General features: G+C 37.3%; 1 protein-coding gene across 1 annotated transcript in view; it reads left to right on the forward strand.

Moving 5' to 3' along the window:
* Positions 1-14865: 14865 nt before the first annotated feature.
* LOC311287015 (USP6 N-terminal-like protein) overlaps positions 14866-23177 on the forward strand; it is a 29780-nt gene continuing 21468 nt past the window's right edge. The window contains exon 1 of the mRNA XM_084403569.1: positions 14866-15056. The gene's annotated coding sequence lies outside the window, so the exon portion shown is untranslated. The remainder of the gene's footprint in view (positions 15057-23177) is intronic.

The raw sequence follows: 23177 nt of genomic DNA on the forward strand, positions 1-23177 counted from the left end.
AAAACACAAGCACATTTTAAAAGGCAGCAATGAGCAATAAGAAATAAGAAAAATTCGAATTTGTTCATAAATTGTTGTATTAATATAATAATACTAATCATATGATGTGGTGAATATTTAATCAACATTAAAGTTTTAAAATTAAAAAGATAACCCTCTTGTGCTTCTGTACATTTATACATGAATCTGTAGAACACACCCTGATCTGTGCCTAATCAAACACTGCCTCCTCCGCATACACATAAAAAGAGAATTGTTCAAGGTCTCCACCTGCTCTGACATTGACTCTCATGTTGCACAGGAGGTCTTGGATCACATCCATTCATTGAAGACGATGAATCTGTCATGGAGGGAAGGAAAAGGGGCTGCCTAACACCACTGAATCAGGTTGCAGTGCCTCAGGCTTGTAATGTTCCTAAATATAGGCCAATTCTTCGATTTTCAATTTCTCTTCTTTCTAAAATACTGAGCTGACAAAAGTGGCTGCTCTCAAATTCTGCTAGCTATTATAACCATGACCCATTGTACGCACCCTGAAACACACATCGACACAAACACGCACACACCCTCATACAGACACTAATTTCCACAACAAATGAAAGGGAACATCTTGCAGAGGAACTCTCTCACACATACTGTACACACACATATTCTGTATGTACCAGTATAAAGGATATAGTGTCATGAATGGATTTTCACATCATAGCTCTCCAATCAAATGAAAAACGTCATGGTAAACGTGACGTTTGAAGTGCACACAGTAAATAAACAAAAGACATCCATTGAGTTCATTGAAGTCAAACAGGCTATGTGGGATGAAACTAAACCAGACTGTACAAAACATCAGTTTACAGATTAGTTGGGCTGAATCTCTCATTTCAAGACAATCATAGAGGGTCATAAAAGTCTATTATATGCATACTTTCATTGAATTTATGAGCACTATCAGATTTCCACAAACTCTTTGTAGTTCCTAACAGTTGGAATGGTTGTCATTCGATTAAGAAAAGCCATTCATCAAACTCAATTCTTTGAAAAAAGTAGGCTAAGTAAATCCTATGACCCAAAGTCCTCTGAGAGACTTTTTTTTTTTTTTGTAGAAGCTGAGAAAATATCAGTTCAAAGCTAAAAAGATGAAAAGCAACCTGGACAATTATTATTTGCCACCAAAATAGTGTCTGTTTCAAAGCACAAAGGTATTCAGCATATCCATAAAACGTGTTCACTATATTTAAAGCAATTTACATTTGAACGTCCAAACGATTTCATGCTGTAACACATGAACGACTAGTAACTTTTGACATACTGTATAATTTTGACATACTGAGTTCCCATTTTTCTTCTCATTTCAATTACTTTCAGTGGTTCATTTCAGGTGATCTGCTGTTATTTCTCTTTCCCTGAATGGATTTTACAAGTATCTTGGATAATACAAGGCAATAAGATACTCAGAAACAGGTAAAAGAACAAAAGAAAAGGCGTAGCCCTTGCCCCCCTCACTCCAGTGCCTCGCTTTTCACCAGAGACAGCAAATCCCCTCAGAAAAACAGACTTACGTAACCGCACGGCGCACCTGCAGTGAGCACAGAAGAGAAAATTTGAAAGCAACAGTGTTTGAATGGCTGGACTTAAAAGACGTCCTGAACCAACTGTCATAATATGTAAAGCAATATGGTTATGATTCCAAAAACTTTCATCTGTAATTGTTTAGAACTGACCTCCTCCATCGATTCTGTCATCAGTTTTGGGTTTATTTTAATGACCGTAAAAAAAAGCTCCATATTGTAACCTTGTATGCTTCATTCAATATAAGAGACTGTCTCATCTAGCTATGATAAAAGCCAAGCCAGCATAAACAGAACAGAGGGGATGCACTCATGCAACCCTTTGACCCTTCAGTGTGTCCACATGTTGGGCGTTGAGGTTGTCTGTGGTAATGCCTTTAGCTTGGAATTTCTTGCCACCTAGTGGACAAAAGGGGAACTACTGTAATTTACGCAAATTTGGAGTCTTGATCTAGTGTCATTATTGTTTTGAACCAATTCATTCAAATATGGAATAGTTTAAGGCAATCATGACACTGTAATGAACATTGTGTAGTACAGCTTAATGTGGCTGCAGGCCTTGTGCCCACTTTTTCCATGTAGACTACACAACATGTAGGCTAACTATTAACATTCATTATGAAGAGAGATGTTTGTGTCAGATATTGTTTGTACATTGTACAGATTATGAAACCAAAGACAGATGTATTAGGCTTTGGGGACAGACCACTCATAACAAATAACATCATCTAAATGGTTTGATCTTCACATATACGTTGCAGAGGTACTGTGAATAACTGAATTTGGACTGGACCATGGCTGCATCTGCTCAATGTCTTAATAAAAAAATAATTGGTGAAAACTTATAGAACCCCTTACATATTGCATATTCATAACCCCATTGGTCAATTAATGCAACCAGAATGAATTATCGCGTGTGTGTGTGTGTGTCAAGTCAAGTCACCTTCATTCTTATAGCGCTTTTAACAATATAAATTGTTTCAAAGCAGCTTTACAGTGATAATAGGAAATTACAGTAACAGAGATTGTTTGGGCTTTACAGCAGCTCTAGAATAAAGTTATTGTCCAGCTAAGTTAGTTTTGATTGATTGATTCACTTCCGTTGCAAAGATCATTAGTTTTTAACTTAGGAGCCGCTAACACGACACCGTTTTAACAGAAAACACTCAACGCACTCCGGCCTGCTCATCCTCACAAAACAGTGTCTGGTGGCTTGAGAACATAAACCCTGAAATAGATTCCAAGGTGCAAGCCTTGAAATTTTTTGAAAAAAAAGGTTTATCTCTGCGCAAACCTAAAAAATACAAACCCGCGAAAACGCAGACACATGCGCATCACGTGTTTAGTCTATAGGTATGCGCATTTGAATATATATGTGCGCAGGCGTGTAGTCCTTCTTTACAAACCAACCCTCAACAAACTACTTGTCTGGCCTTAAAAATTGATAATAAAGAATTATTTATCGCTTCCGCGTAGACCCTGAACCGGAATTATCCCAACAATGTTTTTTCTGTACAGAGGTAAAGGGAAAGGATGGAGGCCTTCACAGGGGAGAGACTAGTTGACACTTCTGGACTGCGTTGTCATCGTGTCCAGGCGCTGGTCCTTCATCAGATCTGGATACGGCCTGGACCCGGCGGACTGTAATAAACCTTGGGATAAACAGAGAAACTAATATTAGCATAGACGCCATCCTTCTTATGATGTAACAAGTACATCAGAATTCATGGGAAGTGTTCCCAGTTCCGGCTGACCTAATCTATGCAGCCTAACATTGAATTATAGACACATCTATAATGTGTTATGTGTATGCTAGGTCAAAGAGATGTGTTTTTAGTCTAGATTTGAACTGACAGAGTGTGTCTGCTTCCCGGACAATGTTAGGAAGACTGTTCTAAAGTTTTGGTGCTAAATAGGAAAAGGATCTACCGCCAGCAGTCGATTTTGATATTCTAGGTATTATCAACTGGACGGAATTTTGAGATCGCAATAGACGTGAAGGACTATAATGCATTAAGAGCTCACTCAAGTACTGGGGAGCTAAACCATTTAGTGCTTTGTAAGTAATCAACAATATTTTAAAATGTATACGATGTTTAATAGGGAGCCAATGCAGTGTTGACAGAACTGGGCTGATATTGTCATACTTCCTGGTTCTGGTAAGAACTCGAGCTGCTGCATTTTGGACCAGCTGTAGTTTGTTTATTAAGTGTGCAGGGCAACCACCCATAACAGCATTACAATAATCTAGCCTTGATGTCATGAACGCATGAACTAATTGTTCCGCATTTGTCATTGAGAGCATATAATGTAATTTAGAAATTTTTTAAGATGGAAAAATGTGGTTTTACAGACAGTAAACACGTGACTTTCAAATGACAAATTGGTATCAAAGAGCACACCCAGGTTTCTAACCAATGACGAAGATTTGACAGAGCAGCCATCAAGTGTTAGACAGTATTTTTTCCAGGGTTTGGGGTTGAGGAGATGAGGCGAGGACTCAATCGCAGAAGAATGAAGGTTTATATTACAAATAAAAATACAAACAAAAACTACCCCAAGGGGGAAACCATGACATGACTTGACTACAGGAGAAACACACAAGGGTAAACATTCGACGACGAACCAGCACAGGACTGCAAACACTAGGGGTGCTTCTCAATATCCCTCCTCGTCTCCTCTCTCCTCCGTCCTCCATCCTATGACCCGGAAACCGATCGAGCTCAGCCATCTTTAAGGACATCTCAATTCTCTAATTGCACCGCGAGGAGTTGAGGATCGAGGACTGAGGAGGCTTCCTGAGGAGTCATGAGCAAGGATACACAGGTGTATCCTATACGGAAGAGTTGTATCGACTAAACGTGACGCATGTATAAATTCTCCCCCCCCTTCACATCTGTAACAATCATTTTAATTTATACTTTACTTTTGCAGTTTAGATAAACCACACATCTCACATATTTCAACAGGGTATCTTGCTTTATTATTATTTATTATGAATTTCTTAAATAAACAAATTTCAACAACATAAGGGCAGATCAGAGGCTGCTGATGACGCTATGAAGTGATGCTCGAGTGATCAAGGATTCCAATGTATAAAAAAAGCTTTCATTCGATCCCTCCGTCCTCGCGTCTTTTCCTTGCAGCCTTCCCTCGCATCCTACAGGGGGTGGAGCTGAGACGCGAGGAAAGGAAGCGAGGAAAGGAAACGAGGATACACAAATAAGAATTGAGAAGCACCCAGGGTGAATAAACAGGGAGCAAACAAGGCAGGTAACGAGGGAGGACAGGTGGGGCAAATTAATCAATAATCAGGTAACAAGATGGGCGGGGCTAGACAATGGCAGGAGAGCACATGGCACAAGGAAACATACATGACAAGCCATGTAGCTACTCACACGAAACATGATTAGAAAACAAGCACATGGCCAGTAAAACAAATCACAAGCCTCATAAGCCACCTGTTCACACAGAACATGACAACATGAAAGCACACAGCTAGTGTAAAACACAGCACAAGACAAAACATGACATGAGAGCACGCGGCCAATGTAAACATGAACCGCGTGCTACACAAAACCCAACACATGTGGACAGAAGAGCGTACGGCCTGAGCGAACTCGAAAACGCACGCTCACACGCTCATCCTGTGCGCTCCCAACAGAGGACAAACACGCGGAGCATGAATGTCCGAATCCCGACACAGAACCGAAACCAAACTAGACAGATGTGCCGGGATCCAAACAACATGCCCCGGACATGTAACAAAGCATACAGACAAGAAAGCCGCGCGTCCACTCAAAGACATGACAAAACAGGAGTGTCAGAGCTCTGTCACAAAACCAAGAAATAAACTAAACAGAAGTGACAGAACCCTGACAAAGTTTTTTGTCCAATAATTAGAATCTCTGTTTTTTCAGAATTAAGTAGTAGGAAATTACTAGTCATCCAGTTTTTTATATCAGCTATGCATTCCGTTAATTTTGTGAATTGGTAAGTTTTGTCAGGGCGTGAAGAAATATAGAGCTGAGCATCATCAGCATAACAGTGAAAACTAATGCCATGCTTCCTAATGATATCTCCAAAGGGTAGCATGTACAGAGTGAACAGCAATGGTCCTAGCAGTGAGCCTTGTGGTAGGCTACGTCATAATTAACTTTTGATCAATAAGACATCTCTTAATTTACTGCTACAAACTGATAACGGTCAGATAAGTATGATTTAAACCATGCTAATGCAATTCCACTAATACCAACATACTTTTCGAGTCTATTTAAAAGAGTGTTGTGGTCAATAGTATCAAATGCAGCACTAAGATCGAGTAACACTAATAGAGAGATACAACCACGATCAGATGATAAGAGACTCTAATGAGAGCTGTCTCAGTACTATGGTACGGTCTAAATCCTGACCTCGCAGATACCATTTCTTTCTAAAAAGGGACATAGTTTTGAGGATACTGCCTTTTCTAGTATCTTTGACAGAAAAGGTAGATTCGAGATCGGCCTGTAATTGACCGATTCTGTAGGATCAAGTTGCGTTTTTTTTTTTTTTTAAGCGGTTTAATCATAGCCAGCTTGAAAGTTTTTGGTACGTATCCTAATGACAAAGATGAATTAATGATATTAAGAAGAGGATCTATGACCTTTGGAAGCATCTCTTTCAATAGCTTAGTCGGTATAGGGTCTAACATACATGCTATCGATTTAGATGATTTTTTCGAGTTTAGAAAATTCTTCCTCTCATAGCAATGAATGAATAAAAATTTTCCTCAAGGAGACTACAATGCACTGCCTGATGCGATACTGCAGTAGACGCATAGTTATAATTTACTCCCTGATATTATCAATCTTGTAAGTAAAGAAGTTCATAAAGTCATTTCTGCTGTGCTGCTTGGAAACATCTGGGGTTTATTTTTCGTTAAAGGAGAACTTGGTAACTTTTTTAACGTAATAAAACTGTCTAGAAATCATTTGGATGGTTAAACAACCTGTTCTGGTGATATTGGTGACTTTCCCCGCTCCCCCCAGCGTTCTCAGGCGGAAAACCAACCTTGCAACTTGGGGACTACCGTCCCGGCAAGATAGAAATTGGAAGTCTCGTGAGAAGCGAGAACGAGAATGAGAACGAGCGTGAAACACAAATTGCTTTATGGCAATTCGACATAAACAAACACGCATGTATGATGTATTACCAGATTACCCACCTCGGTAGACATAGCTCCACACGATACAGTTGGCTTGCTCCGATCAAAACAAACGCACATGAGCAGCGGTAGAGAGGGGGAGGAGGCCGCCGCAAGTGAGTTTTTTACGACCGTGTTGTGAAATATACGCCCACCACAGCTGTAGGGGGAGCTCGTGGGGAAAACATGCGACAACAAAAGGGAAAATCAGCGAAGAAGTGAGTAGAGTTCACTAGAGTTACCGAGTTCTCCTTTAATTTAGCCACTGTTTCAAATAAATACCTAGGGTTTTGTTTATTTTCTTCTATTAGGGTTGAAAAATAAGCAGATCTAGCAGCTTTAAGGTTGTCCGCAAACGTGCTCTCTTTCCATGAAATGCAAAACAATTCTAGTTTTGTTTTCTTTCAGTTGTGCTCCATTTTTCTGGCTGCTCTCTTAAGGGCCCGAGTGTGCTAGTTGTACCACGGTGTTGGACTATTTTCTTTAATCTTCTTTAAGCACAAAGGAGCAACTGTGTCTAAAGTGCTGGAAAAGAGAGAGTCAAAAGTTTCTGTCGCAATATTGAGTTCTTCTAAGCTATCTGGGATGCTGAGGAGATGAAACTGATCAGGAATATTATTAATAAAGCAATCTTTAGTGGCAGTAGTGATAGGTCTAACATATTTGTAACACGGAGTCGGCTAGATGGAGTATACACGAGACTCGATAATTATCTGAGATGTTATTGATCTGCTGATTTCAATGGCATCAACATTGATTCCATGTGATAATATTAGATCTAGAGTATGATTATTACAATGAGTAGATCCTGACACGTGTTGTCTAACTCCAATAGAGTTCAGAATGTCTTTAAATGTCAATCCCAATGCATATTTTTCATTATGTACATGCATATTAAAATCACCAACAATTAGGACTTTATCTGCAGCCAGTACTAACTCTGATAGAAAATCGGCAAATTCTTTGATAAAGTCTGTATGGTGCCCTGGTGGCCTGTATACAGTAGCCAGCACAAATCTCAAACATGATTTATCATTTACACTAGATAGTGTTACATTAAGCACCAATACTTCAAAAGAATTATATTTAAAACAAGACTTCTCAGTAATTCTGAAGATATTACTATAAATTACAGCAACACCTCCCCCTTTGCCTTTCAGACAAGGCTCATGTTTATAACAGTCATCTTGTGGGGTGGACTCATTTAAAGTAATGTAATCGTCTGGTTCTAGCCAGGTTTCTGTCAAACACAGCACATCTAGGTTATAATCTGTAATATCATTAACAATGGGTGCTTTTGAAGGAAGGGATTGATTATTCAGCAACCCAAGCTTTATCATTTGCTCATCTGTATTATATCTGTTTTTAATTTGTTGAACATCAATACAATTTTGGGAGTTTTTTGTATTTACTAAGTCAGAGAATTCGGGGAACAGATACAGTCTCTATGATGATATCTAGGTGAAAGAGTCTCTATGTGATGGGATTTATCTGACCTCAGTGACGTGAGACAGCTAGCTTCCTGACCTGAGCCCTAATTCATGTTTGAGCTCTAAGAATATGTGCCATATTACTAGAGAGAAGAGCAGCACCATCCCAGGAGAGATGAATACCATCTCAACAGGCCAGGTCTGCCCCAAAAACGTTTCCAATTGTCTATGAATTCTATTATTTTGCGGACACGGCCACCCAGTTGCCCTGCTGCACAGGCTCTACAGCCGGAACCGAACAATGTACAGAGATCACTAAGCTAGTCACATCCAAAGCAGTATCTAAAACCCTTGCACTCTTACTATCCTCGATTAAAGTTTGGATACATGTCTCTAGTTCTGAAATCTTCTCCGTCAGCCTGACTATCTCCCTGCATTTATCACATTTAAATCCCTCATTGCTGACAGAGAATTATTCTATACTATAAATGTGACACACTCAAGACATTACTCACGTGTTTGTTGACTGATCCTACTCACCAAAGTTGTTTGATAGACTCGTAAAAGGCGCGAGCGCACGCAAGAAAAAAAGATGGCAAGCACGGATGGCAGGTTAACAAGGCTAGCGACTAGCGAGATACTAGCGTGTTGTGCTAGCGATAACGATTTATTTAAAAGCTATGCAATGTCAGATTAATGTGAAAGGCAATATTAGACAATATCTAATATATGTTGATGAGTAAGTTAAATTGAGCAAATAAAAACAACAAGGAATGATAGTAGAGATTGAAAAAAGAAAGCTATACGGAGCTTACAGACACAAACCAGCAACAAGGCATGAGCAATCGATCAAAGTGTTACGGTAGAAAAACTGTGTGTGTGTGTGTGTGTGTGTGAGAGAGTTTGAATGCAAATGCATAGGCCTTCATTTTTTTCTATCCCGGTGGGGACTTCCATCTGAATGCACACAGACTCATGGGGACTTGTCACTGTGGGAACCATGAGGAAACAACGTTATAAATCATACAGAATTAGTTTTTTGAAAATGTAAAAATGCAGAAAGTTTTCTGTGATGGGTATGTTTAGGGGTAGGGTTAGTGTAAGGGGACAGAATATACAGCTTACAGTATAAAAAATTACATATATGGAGTGTGTGTGTGTGTTACATGTAAACAGAAAACATTCCATGTCATAGATATGGAATATACATATATGTCTGACATGCATGTCTGACAGATTTTGATAACTAAATGGATCTTTTTGCATGCATGGCTCACACAATTAAAGAAGGTTTATCATTTTTGATCAGCAAATCATGTGAATTTAGTTACTATGCAAATTGTAAACAATTGCACTTGCTCTTTTGTCCCAAAACACATGCAATTTGCTTACGGTCTCAACAGGCCAGGTCTGTTTTTACAATGCAAAAATGCAACAATATGTATCGTGGATAGTGACAATCTATACTGTGTATTGGAAAAAAAATATATATATATTTGTTTTATATATATATATATATATATATATATACTGAGTTTTAGTGTCAGTACTACATTAAATTACTATATATAATGTTGAATTATATAATGTAATAATGCAATGGGGGAATATTTGTGGGTCCTGATAATGCCAAATGTCTTATGTTACCAGTAAAAAGTTACATTATTTTAAATATATAGTCAGTGACAGAGTGCAAGCATATTCATCTAAAATAATTCTGTATTTTCAGGTTCAGAATTATGAATATTTTTATTGTGGTGTCACCAAGCCTTTGCATTTCCACCGCCAATGTAATACCAAATTTAGCATTTTAATCAACAGTACATTTTTTGTTAAAGCTACACTGTGTAATATTTTAAGTTGACTTTTAGCAAAAAACAATAATTCTATTTCAAAATTATACGTTCTCATTAATGTGTAATCACTTCAACCAACTAATTAAGTATCCTCGTAAGTGTATAATCTGCCATTTAGAATACATACGAGCGAGTGAATGGCGGAAGCCATGTTGCGCCTCCATCTTGAAAATACATTAGACAAAGAGGGACATACAAGCTTTGGCTTTCGCGTTTTTACATGCGTGGCACCGTGACGAATGCGAGAGGGAGATTTGAATGGGAGCTAGAAAGTAATATTCAGTTGGTAGTCATACAATTTCACCGCTAGATGGGAGTAAATCCTACACAGTGTAGCTTTAACTTTGTAGCGACAAATGACCATCTTGTCACTTAGAGGTGTTTGTAGGACTATCTGACACACATGGTTCCAAATACACTTCCAGTCCAGTACTGCATTTATCTTCTTTATTTGTCTCAGTTCTGATGCCCAAACACATTGCAATCACCAGTTAGCATGTCCTTACATGATCCTGACACGGTCAACAATTGTTTGCTTCCCCATTACACCTAACGTCTCTTGCTCTCTGATTACCTATATACCCTAAACCCATACTCCACCCAGTGTTCTCCAGTGGAACTACAACAGACATTTAAATAGAGCGTAATGGCTCTTACAAACCTTTTAACATGTCTTAGAGTATAGCAATAATAACATATCTTGAGTTCAGTATCGTGATATATATATCGAATTGTGACAATAGGGTATCGTTACACCCCTAGTGGCTACAGGTAAGATTATAGAGATTTTCTTTAATGATATATGTAACCCCTCTAGCGGTTAAAAACAAAACTAAATGCATTTTGAACATTGTTTTGGTTGTGCTTTGGCTTTTCGTGACTGTGCGGATGTATATGGTTATCCTACTGCTCATAAAACATTCACTGTAGGCTTAAGAGATATAACCAGTTTAGATGGAAAGGATCTCAAGCTGACTAGCTGAAGAAGTAGCTTTTCATATTAATAGAAACGGTAGGCTACTTCGTTGAAAAGAAATTCCACAGCGCTACAACAGCCCACAATGAAATGACCTCTTACGATAGATAATGCTTTACAATGAACTATGTTAGAGAACTACACATGGCAATTTATCTGTTTAATAAAATACCTTATACTCACCTGTTGAGTAATAAAATGCTTTTACAACATTTCAAATCCCATCAGTTCTCGCCATCTTCGAGAACCCAAGTCGATGTTCATTCTCGTTTTATTACGAGCTTTGTCACATTCTCTTTTTGCCAGCAAACTCTCCTCTGTTCAGAATTTTGTTTTTTGCTTTTTAAAACGGGTGATTCCCTGGAGGTTCAAGATTTAGCTGCTCCATGCATGTCAACCTTTCTCTGTCATTGTGGCAACTCAATGCCAGCATCATACACGCATTAAAGCAGCCAGAGCAACTTTTCTCCATTTACGAATATGACCAGACACACATGGGCGATTGATGTTTTTGATTTTGATTGATTTCTCTAGAAAAACATCCCTTTAGGTCTAAAACATAAGCACTTATACTGTAATAGGCTTACCATAATCAGGGAAAGACAAAAACACATTTTGGAAGAAGGATTTATGATGTATTGAGTCATTATTTAAATTTAGTTCATTTTGAAACAAAAAAAAGTTACATGAACCTTTAAGAGAGGGTAGTACAAAAATGTAGCTGCAAAAATGGTCTTTACTTTGATTAATATTTTTATTTATCACATGACGATGGCTCTAGGTGGGGTCCTATTCAGTGAAAATTGCAACATAAACACCTACCTGCATTAAACTCATAAAACTGTGTGAAACATTGTGATGAAATGTAAAACATCACTCAATAATATAGCGTAGCCTACTCAAGCTATTAAAATAGTAGGCCTAATTTAACACAATGTTTAAATAAAACCACTTGTCAAAACTATATTTGAAATAAAAACACTCTTCTCATCTAATGGATGCCAAAGAAGGATGCACAGAGCTCGAGTTTTTATTTTAAAACATTGCACGTCTCAACACCAATAGTAACGCTTTGATGTATCATAAACACCTATCATAAACCAATAAAAGTAGCCCAAATATGTCACCCCACCCCATCAAGCAGACTGTACCATAGACATAATACATACATAGATTATGGCCGCTGGATACGTCAATGGCGCTGCCATATTGCGGAAGGCAACTTTCCCATAACTCTCATAACGGGAATTGAGAAAAATGCCTGCTTCGTGTGCTGCTTGGGGCTGTACAAATCGCTGCAAAAGACTGAACATTTGTTTCTGGTTGTATTTGGTCATTATATAATCAGTAATAGTAATGTTAGTTGGCCACCGGAGTCAGTCAGACTAAAATAGCTAGCGATGTCGCTAGTTAACTTAGATGTGAAAGTTGAGACATGAGTTGACATGATTTATATTATAGTTTTAGCTTAAATATTATATTTTATATAATAAAGTACATTTCCTGAAATCTAAATATGAATCTATATTTTCTTAAAAACGACTTTTATGACAAGTACTCGTTTCGGGTAGGTAGGCCTATAGTCACTATTTCATTTACTATTTTTATTATTGTCTATATTATTCTGTAATTGATATAACATTGTATTTGCTATTATTATTATTATTATTATTGCTATTTTAATATTATACCACTTGCGATTATCAATCTATTATAGTTATGCTGTTAAATGATTGTACACCCCCAACACTGCACGGTTTCTTTGTCTCCCTAATCAAACACACCTGATTCAACTCATCAGCTCATTATCACATGGGTTAATAAGCTGATGAGTTGAATCAGGTGTGTTTGATTAGGGAGACAAAGAAAACGTGCAGTGTTGGGGGTGCAGGTTTGGGAACCACTGCGCTTGTCACTATTTAAAGGGGCTATATGTAGTTTTCAGTGGCCTCTAGCGGTGATGAAGTGGAGGTTTCTTCATGATTCAAAAGCCCTGCCGATGTTGATCCGATTCACGTTTGGCCTGACGAGCTTCAGCAGATAAAGCTTTTTTTTTTTTTTTTTTTGTCATTATGTGGAGTTTGTGTTGGAGTCTGTGTTGTGCTGGGAGCAGGTCGTTTCTTAGTGTTAGCAGACTCCATGTCATACGTTGCAGTGTCATCGCTGTTGAGTGCAAAGTCAGTAGACGAGGCGAAAGGCTTGGGAGCACGCATGCAAGTCTCAGTCACGTCACTGGATTTCGCGGTAAATCCGACCCGGAGCCTTCACATAGAAATAGGAATACTTGCTTTCAGAGGTAATAGCAAAACCCGCCAAGTGGATCATTTTAATGTGAGATTACAACCCCTTCACACACAGGCAATAAAATAAGGATTCATTTTAGTAGAAAAACTACATATAGCACCTTTTTTATTTTTATTGTCTATATTCTGTCATTGATATTTCATATTCTATTGCTATTATTATAGTATTATACATAAACTATATGCTATTATCAATCTGTTATTATTATATTATTGTACTTATGATATTATATAATTATACTATTCATTACTATTTTATTTGCTGTATAGCCTACTGTTTATTTTTATTGTATTGACTACACTAACTATTTACTATTACTTCTCACTTTATCTTATATTTACTATTTGCATTGCACTGTAGTTGTACCATATCATATGTATTAACATAAAGGATCCATCAGTTATCTTTGTTATTGTATATTTGGAGTATCTATCTGTAAGTATCTATCATTTTAGTGCTATAAAAATACAGAAAGCAGTGTGATTTGTTTCATTTTCTCAATGGCAGTCAATTCTAAGCACAAGAAAAGCTAAAATTGGGTTAAAGACAGAAAATGCTTTTTCCACAATAAGAAAACTTATTTCATTTAATGTGAAAATGTAATTATATCTCAGTATGGGGTCTTCACAATTATTATCCAAGAATAAAAAGCCAAATACATGACAAGCCTGAGCTTTGACAATTCAGCCTATTAAAAAAAATATTTTATATATCTAACTATCGAGATTTTAAATAACTAGAGATGGAACTTTTTGTACACCACGTACAAACAACTGAAATCGGTTGATACATGTAAACGTTATTTTTGTTTTTATCCAGAAAAAACGCAGCTCACCCATTTACTTGCATTTGTTTACAGCGCAATCTTGCCCTCAGCAATATGGCAGACGCGTTGACGTATCGCAGCAACGTTCCAAAGCGGCCAATAGGGCGTCTATGTATTTATTATGTTTATGGACTGTACTCTGGGGTAGGCCGACTTGCATGAGGTCAAGGGTCAAACCCACAGCAGATACATTATAACGCAATCACCAACAGAGGGCACAATTGTTTCTCTTTTCACTCTTTGTTGACAACGATTTTGAATATGGACTGTGTGAAATTATTACAAAAATAATCTGTCTGTTCGTCCATCCATTCATGATCCACCATCCCATAGGCCCTACCCTGAATTATTTGGAAGGTTATATTGTTTTATATTTGAACCGACCGTGGAAGAGAAACTGTTACTTTAAAAACTCACATGACATTTTAGTTTTAAACAAATATTTACAAGTGCTTAATGTCACATATTGACACTTGTCATTACCTCATACACCTCTTACATCTTTCAGTCTTAGTTTAAATTCACAGTTTATACATAGGTTACTGTTAAGCTACATTAAGACTCAAGACAAACGAGTTTGTATAACATTCTCCAACACAAAGTTGAAGAGCTGCGTTTGCTAAGTGGATGTCTAATGAACGGTCATCATTTCCATAGTTGGCAGCAGGTCACGTGATCTGACCTGCCAACGGTTCAATCTTTCCCTGGGTTTACTGGCAGGTCACGTGACCAGCTGCCAGCCAGGATCTAACTGCACAGGCTTCTACAGTCTGTGCGCTCTGACGTGCTGCCTTGCGTTGCTCTCAATGCTTTTAGATGAAGCTATTGTATTCGCCACGGGATTTTAGCTATTCGCTTCGCTTTACCTCCCATGTTTTCAGCGACGAAGGAATGAAGAGTCTTCACAATAAACGGTAATGATTTTTCCCTTTATCCGCATTTTATTTATGTATTCGATATCAATCATATCATGGCATCTGGTTCACCATTCTTACCGTTACTGGATGTTGCATAGCATAACAGTGATATAATGCAAGATCCATTACACAAAAAGAACTGCAAGGACACAACGGAGTGTCATTTTAAGTGATTCTCATTCAAATGTATTTTGCAGCTGCATATAGTGAGAGCGAACTCTATTGAAACCCACTATATGTAGCATCAACATCAACATCAAAATACACGTACAATTGGTAGTTATTCTAAGAACCAGTGAATGAAAATGCAGAAGAAAGCAGCGAGAACCCATTCACTTTCAGCGGATTTGAAGCTGTTTACAAACATTCTCTCTGCATCACACCTCTGAAATGCGTTCATTCTGGCTCAGTTCAGCTGATTCGGTGATGGAATCTCCATGTTCTAATCTAGACACATCTTTGATGCATTCCTTTTGATTCTGCATTTCGAATAATCCCTTTCATCTTTTTCAATGACCATTATGCACTTTTTATTATATTATTTTGGATTTAGTGCTTACATACAGGTTCCTTTATTCTGCTTTACTGCTATTGGAATATACCTCTATAATCAGAATATTATTATTAAACTGCTGTTTCATGAGTTCTTGAGATAGGCCACTAAAGATTTTGCTCTCGCATTTGTGTGATTTAAAAAGTATTTCTGAGGAATGTTAATACAGACAGCAAGAAGCTAAGTTATAAATGAAACACGTTGTTTGGTGTGGACTGTGAAAATAACGATTGCATTTTGTTAACTAACATTTTACAAGCATGAAAAATATGACCTATAATTGTAGATCTAGATTCTAATGGCCTACATTTTGCAATTCACTACACTTTTATTGAGAATTAAGGAGTTGATTAATATCCATTATCATTATCCAATATCTTGTTAATTGTTTTGATTAAAGTGAATGATTTCACATTTGAATGTATATTCCCAATAAATATATCTTTACAAAAATATTTAAAATATCTATAAATATACAGCATAGTAAATAGCAAGAGAGAAAAAAATAACTTGCAAGTATTTCATTTAGATAATGCTGATAACATGCATACAAGAATATTACAGTAGCTGCATGTGAAGCCTAAACTTATTTTTCTTCTTCTTCTTCTTCTAATAGTTTTAACATTAATCAGAAATTGATGTGCATGTAAACATGGCCAGTGTTTCTCTTTCTCTCTTCCCACACACAAACACACATATTTAGGGGTAAATCATGCAGCTTTTGCATTTCGACACACAGATGTTCAGTAGATGGAAGTAGGCCAATGATAGATCTGTGTGTAAGCTTTTGGGTGGGCTTCTGGCTGTATTTCACAGTTATTTAGCCTTCATACGGGTCTGTAGACTTTTAATTGTAGGTCAGAGAGAAATAGCCTAACTAAAAAAATCCCACATTTCTGTTCTCACAGTCTCAATTCCAACCTTCACTCTTAAAAATGAAGGTACTTTATGGGCTTCTATGGTTCCATGAAGAACATTTATCATCCATGGATCATTTCCATTCCACAAAAGGTTCTTATAGTGGAAAAATATATATTTTTTCACAGTAAGAAGAAAAAAAAGCTTCTTTTAGGAGCTGTTGACTGAAAGGTTATTTGGGGAAACAAAAATGGTTCTTCTATGGAGTCGCTGTGAAAACCTCCTTTTGGCACATTTATTTTTAAGAGTGTTGTGTAAATCTGTGTTAGTGCATGCTGTTAAATTCATTTTCTGAGATTGTTTTAAAATATGGGATGCACCTTTTCACTGATGTTCAGAGGAGAGATTTCAGAACTGTGCCCGTCTTACAAATCCTGAGATGAACGCTCAACGCTTCAGATCTCAGGATTTGTAAGACACTCAGATGGACATGCACACCAGTTTAACACACTGCTTTGGCTCTGTTTATGGATGGCTGAGCCACTGAACATAAACACTGCTCATCTGGCAGACAAATAAACTGTTTAGTGATAGGTGTGCTTGTGCATAGCCAGACTTTTGACTCCGGCATAATGTCTGGACCTCACTGCATGTTATTCTGAAAAAAAAAAGGAGAAGATTCTCTGAGTTTGGACTATTATTCAACACAATTACTCATTTACATACATTTACAATGTAAATGTAAAAACATTGAATTGGTAATTTCAGTCTTTTTGAGTGAAATATGTATTAGACAGTCAGTGAATGGATTGAGGGAGGTCTGTGGGTGTGCCGTCTGACGCTGAGACTAGACTATTATCTTCTGCTGGTCTTTGTTGATGTCATAGGGATTAGTTATTCTTATAAATCTGCTCATGAACAATAATTTAATCTGTTTTTTATTTTTTATTGCATAAGAAGCTTTTTATCCAGCCCCATGTGGGTACAGCTTTATCATTCAGTGGTTACTTGTTACAGTGACATTAAAAACATCTCTCATCACTGAGGTTTATCTAAATGAGCTACCTCAGTCTCAAGTCTTTCTTTTAAAGTTTATTTTTGGTCTTTTCCCTATTGTATTGTGAGCTACAGTAGAGAAGTGGGACAGGAAATGACAAGGGAGAAGGATCTGAAATGAATCTTCTTCCTGACTTAAACGACCAGACACAAACTTGCATCACCTGAATGAGCAACATAGCTCAATGCATTGGCTGCTAGGCTACGACTATCTTTTTTCATTTACCAAGGTGATCACTAGTGCTCTATTGATCTCACACAAGGTGACACTGTACAAGGTGAGGCAAAAAAAACCCCCAAAAAAACCCAGATCACTAATCAACTTACTGTCAGGGTTTCCTTCTTACCTTTGAGACTACTGAGAAAATCTTTGTAGCAACTGTGGAGTTTTAAGAAATATCTCATAAGATGTATTAGGCCTGCTGGCAAAAATCATCATCACACTTATTTTGGTCAATATTGAGCTCACAATTATTCAACAAAATTACTAATTCAGTACCTCATGCATTTATTTAACATTTTACCCATGCATTTGGGTCCATCTTGACCAAGCAGAGGTACATAAAAAAAAAAAAAATCGAAATTCTAAAAAAAAGTCGAAATACACATAACTTATTATTTTTTCTTAACCAAAAATGTAAGAGATATAACTATTTAAACTAAATTGTTACACCATTTGCGTCCGGGTCCGTTTTGACCCGAAAGGGAACTGTTGCTTTACACACGATTGACATTAAATTATGCTGGGCTTTTTTTTTTTTTCATATAGATATACATATAGATATACACTCACCTAAAGGATTATTGGGAACACCTGTTCAATTTCTCATTAATGCAATTATCTAATCAACCAATCACATGGCAGTTGCTTCAATGCGTTTAGGGGTGTGGTCCTGGTCAAGACAATCTCCTGAACTCCAAACTGAATGTCAGAATGGGAAAGAAAGGTGATTTAAGCAATTTTGAGCGTGGCATGGTTGTTGGTGCCAGACGGGCCGGTCTGAGTATTTCACAATCTGCTCAGTTACTGGGATTTTCACGCACAACCATTTCTAGGGTTTACAAAGAATGGTGTGAAAAGGGAAAAACATCCAGTATGCGGCAGTCCTGTGGGCGAAAATGCCTTGTTGATGCTAGAGGTCAGAGGAGAATGGGCCGACTGATTCAAGCTGATAGAAGAGCAACTTTGACTGAAATAACCACTCGTTACAACCGAGGTATGCAGCAAAGCATTTGTGAAGCCACAACACACACAACCTTGAGGCGGATGGGCTACAACAGCAGAAGACCCCACCGGGTACCACTCATCTCCACTACAAATAGGAAAAAGAGGCTACAATTTGCACGAGCTCACCAAAATTGGACAGTTGAAGACTGGAAAAATGTTGCCTGGTCTGATGAGTCTCAATTTCTGTTGAGACATTCAGATGGTAGAGTCAGAATTTGGTGTAAACAGAATGAGAACATGGATCCATCATGCCTTGTTACCACTGTGCAGGCTGGTGGTGGTGGTGTAATGGTGTGGGGGATGTTTTCTTGGCACACTTTAGGCCCCTTAGTGCCAACTGGGCATCGTTTAAATGCCACGGCCTACCTGAGTATTGTTTCTGACCATGTCCATCCCTTTATGACCACCATGTACCCATCCTCTGATGGCTACTTCCAGCAGGATAATGCACCATGTCACAAAGCTCGAATCATTTCAAATTGGTTTCTTGAACATGACAATGAGTTCACTGTACTAAAATGGCCCCCACAGTCACCAGATCTCAACCCAATAGAGCATCTTTGGGATGTGGTGGAATGGGAGCTTCATGCCCTGGATGTGCATCCCACAAATCTCCATCAACTGCAAGATGCTATCCTATCAATATGGGCCAACATTTCTAAAGAATGCTTTCAGCACCTTGTTGAATCAATGCCACGTAGAATTAAGGCAGTTCTGAAGGCGAAAGGGGGTCAAACACAGTATTAGTATGGTGTTCCTATTCCTAATAATCCTTTAGGTGAGTGTATCTTATATGCGCCAGACAAACAAGCGTGCAGCCACTTTAGAATAAATTATTGTCTTTGAACTTCCATTTTTGCGGTCGCGTTATATTTCTATGGCATCGCTGTCAAAGAGTAGCCTAATTAGCTGGTGAAGTGGATTTACTTATTGTAGAGTTAACGAAAGTTATCATGCGCATTGTAATGTTTAAAGCAGATGTCTTAACAAATGTCAGTAGCCCGGGAAGATTTTAAAACAAGCCATTAATTCATAAATATGTAAGATTGCAGTGAAAATACAAACCGGAAGACAAAAGACAACGAGCGCAGTGCTAGAAAAGGGGCGGGGCTACATATAGGCTATACTGTATATGTCTATTAGTTAGATTAGTCTCAAATTAGTACTTCTGTAAAATACATTTATTTTATATACATAGCCTCTTACACACACTCATTTCCTTCCCATTGGGGCTGCATTTTGTTTATAAATGAACACAAAATAATTCTGAAATCAAAATAAAATGTCAAACCAATTAATGTCTTAATGTGTTTGTAGAGCAGAAGTTCATAGACCAAAGAGTTTACATTTGAAAAAGGAAAGAGGGTTTGGAAAATAAAAAGTTTAAAAAGCTGTTTGGCATAATTTTTTTCATATGAAAGTAAAAGTTTATGCAAGTAAAATAAATGTATTTTGTTTGAAATATTGATAGAGTAATATTGATATTTTGGTGTTGTTTTGTTATAAAAAGAATATGTAGGTTTCATAAATACTGTTTTATAAACTTATGTTCCACCAGGTCCAAACAGACCCTGGAATGCAAAAAGTGAATACAGTTAGGAGGGTTTAATATCTGATCTAAAAAATTAACAAAAAATGTATAACAATAAATAATTCAACCCCCCCCAGAGACTGTAATTATTTACAAAAGTAAAAAGATCCAGAGCAATGTTAAAGGGTTAGTTCACCCAAAAATGAAAATTCTGTCACTCTGATACTCACACACATGACCAGCGTCGCCCAATAGTGAGCCTACGTGGTGACGTGCAACACAGACGCGCTACGCTTAAACACTACGTGAAAAGACTCGAGGCCCAGAGAGAAGGAAATGAAAAGTGGAATAAAGTCGTTATTTTTGTTTGTTTTTGCGCACAAAAAATATTCTCGTCGCTTTATAAACTTAAGATTGAGCCACTGGAGTCACTTGGACTATATTAACGATGTCTTTAATAAATTTTCTGGGCCAGCAAGTTATAGTGTCTTAGAAGCCTATGGAGTAGTGAGACAGCTCTCAGATTTAATAAAAAAATATCTTAATTTGTGTTCCGAAGATGAACGAAGGTCTTAAGGGGTTGGAACAACATGTGGGTGAGTAATTACTGACAGAATTTTTGGGTGAACTAACCCTTTAAATAAAATATAAAGTACTGTAATATTTTAAATGTAGGATTTATTTATTTTTGTAATACACAGTCTGTCATAATTATTCAACCCTTGTTCAACATTGCTGTTTTTAAGTCACCTGTATAGTAGGGCACAAATTAAGCCTTTGGAAACTCTATGACAACATTTAATTATCTTGATCTGTTACACATACATTTAGCCCATGCATGCGCTTCAACTTATTATTCAAATTCTTAAGACATTATCTCAGTTAGGGGAAAATAGTGAACACCAGATTCTGCCGGACGTGTTATTTAAGTTCAAGTTCACTTGTGTATGCACATTTTGTGCAGAAGCAAGTTGTTCTAATATTGCATTTACGTAGAGCATTGCATTAATCACTTGGCCATGGCTCCAGCATGAGACATATTTTAATTTGTTTATTTCAGTTTATATGACTGTAGGTATTGCACATTTCCTTCCTTCAACCACTTGAAGTGTTACCACATGTTTTGTTTTGGCATACTTCAGGTTTTAGATTCTTATTAGTTTTTCCTCTCCAGGATTTGCTTTTTCATCAAAGATATGTATATATTTTTTTCTCAGACCTTAATGGGGAGTTGTTCAGATTATATAATTTGTTTTGTTTTTTTAATTAGTACTTTGTGTATATCTGGGATCTGGTTTATTCCAGTAGGGCAATATTTCTAAGTTTTTAAGTCTAAGTTTTAGGTCGACACAGACAGCCAAGAATAGACTGTACACATGACCATTACATACATGTGACATGCTTAATGTTGTTAGGTGCAATAAGCAAAGTAGGGCCTATACTCATCCACACTGGAAGCGTACTCCCGATTTCAGTTCTTTCCGCAGCTTACATGGCCAAATACACACAAAAAATGTAAAATATACTCAAATCTTGGTGAGTATTCACGTAAACACAGTCAGTTAAGTGGGGTAAACAGTTGAGAAAGAAAGCATGTGTGTAACAATATATTGGACCCGTACAGCTCTTAAAGTGACAGCGGGATGTAACGATTCACTCCGACCCGGTTGAAAATCGATACAAATATTTGACTATCGGTTGATATGTTAAACGAATCGCAATACATGTTTTAAACAGCATGGGCGCTAAAGCTGTATACTTAGACCTTGCTTTACAGGCACAATAGCAGCAAGCAAGTTGTAACTAGCGTTATGAACGGTGCGTGCACACTGGGGTGGAGCAGAGCGAGCGTTTAGCAAACATAGCGATGGCAAGCATAGATGTTGACGTTGACTCATTCAAATCGGAGGTGTGGCATTATTTTGACTTTCCGAAGACTAATAATCACCACAGTTAGATGCTCCAGTCACCTCCGTTTGCATGTAAAAGATATTAATTGGCGAGGTCAAAAGTCAAAAGATGAGGCTATGAGAGAAAGACCAGCACGAGGGTGTATTCCGAAGAAGACTGAAGGAGAAAGCTGTGCTGTTGCAGAACCAGGTGTTGCATTTATTTTACTATCCCTTTCTCTAAATGTGTACATGTATTTTTTTAATAATTTGTTGATTATTATGGCATATTTTTCTAAATGTATTCTGTTTTTCTAACTCTTGCAAGTGTAATGATACAACTTATAACAAATAATATTACAATCTTGCCTTTATAACTATGTGAAAGCCCTGTTGCTGTTGTACTTAAATTTGACTTATTCTTTTAGTTTCTGCTATTCCTCTGCGCAGGATGAGGGTGAAGAAGGTGCCAGTGGCCAGACAGACAGACAGACAGACTGAGCTGAAACATCCTCCTCCAGAGAAAACAGCATTGGAAGATCTCGACTTTTTGGGAATAAAAAAAAAAATTAAACTGTTTTATTATTTGACATAAAATATATTTCAGTTTTACAAAGACATGTGCAGCATTTTGTCTGAGAAATAAAATGATACTTTTTCATTTATAATTTGTCTTACATCTCATTTTGTAAAAATAAATTGTGAAAAAATCATATAGTGAAACCAGTATCGTGAATCGCATCGCATTGTGAGTTGAGTGAATCGTTAAATCCCTAGACAGCAGCCTTATAAACCTGCTTCCCTCTGTGTGCTTAATGTTAATCAAACAACAATACACAAAGAGAAAATCACTCACTGTTCTTGAGTGAATAACTTTTGTAGCTTCAATAAGATTCAAGGATATTTAATTCATACAGTAATTTAAAAAAAAAAAATTATATAATTGATTATTCAATTTCTGTTGTTAAATAAACCTAATGTAGACCTAGGAAACCCTAACCCC

The sequence above is a fragment of the Rutilus rutilus genome, assembly GCF_951802725.1.
Source record: "Rutilus rutilus genome assembly, chromosome: 3".
NCBI lineage: Eukaryota > Metazoa > Chordata > Actinopteri > Cypriniformes > Leuciscidae > Rutilus > Rutilus rutilus.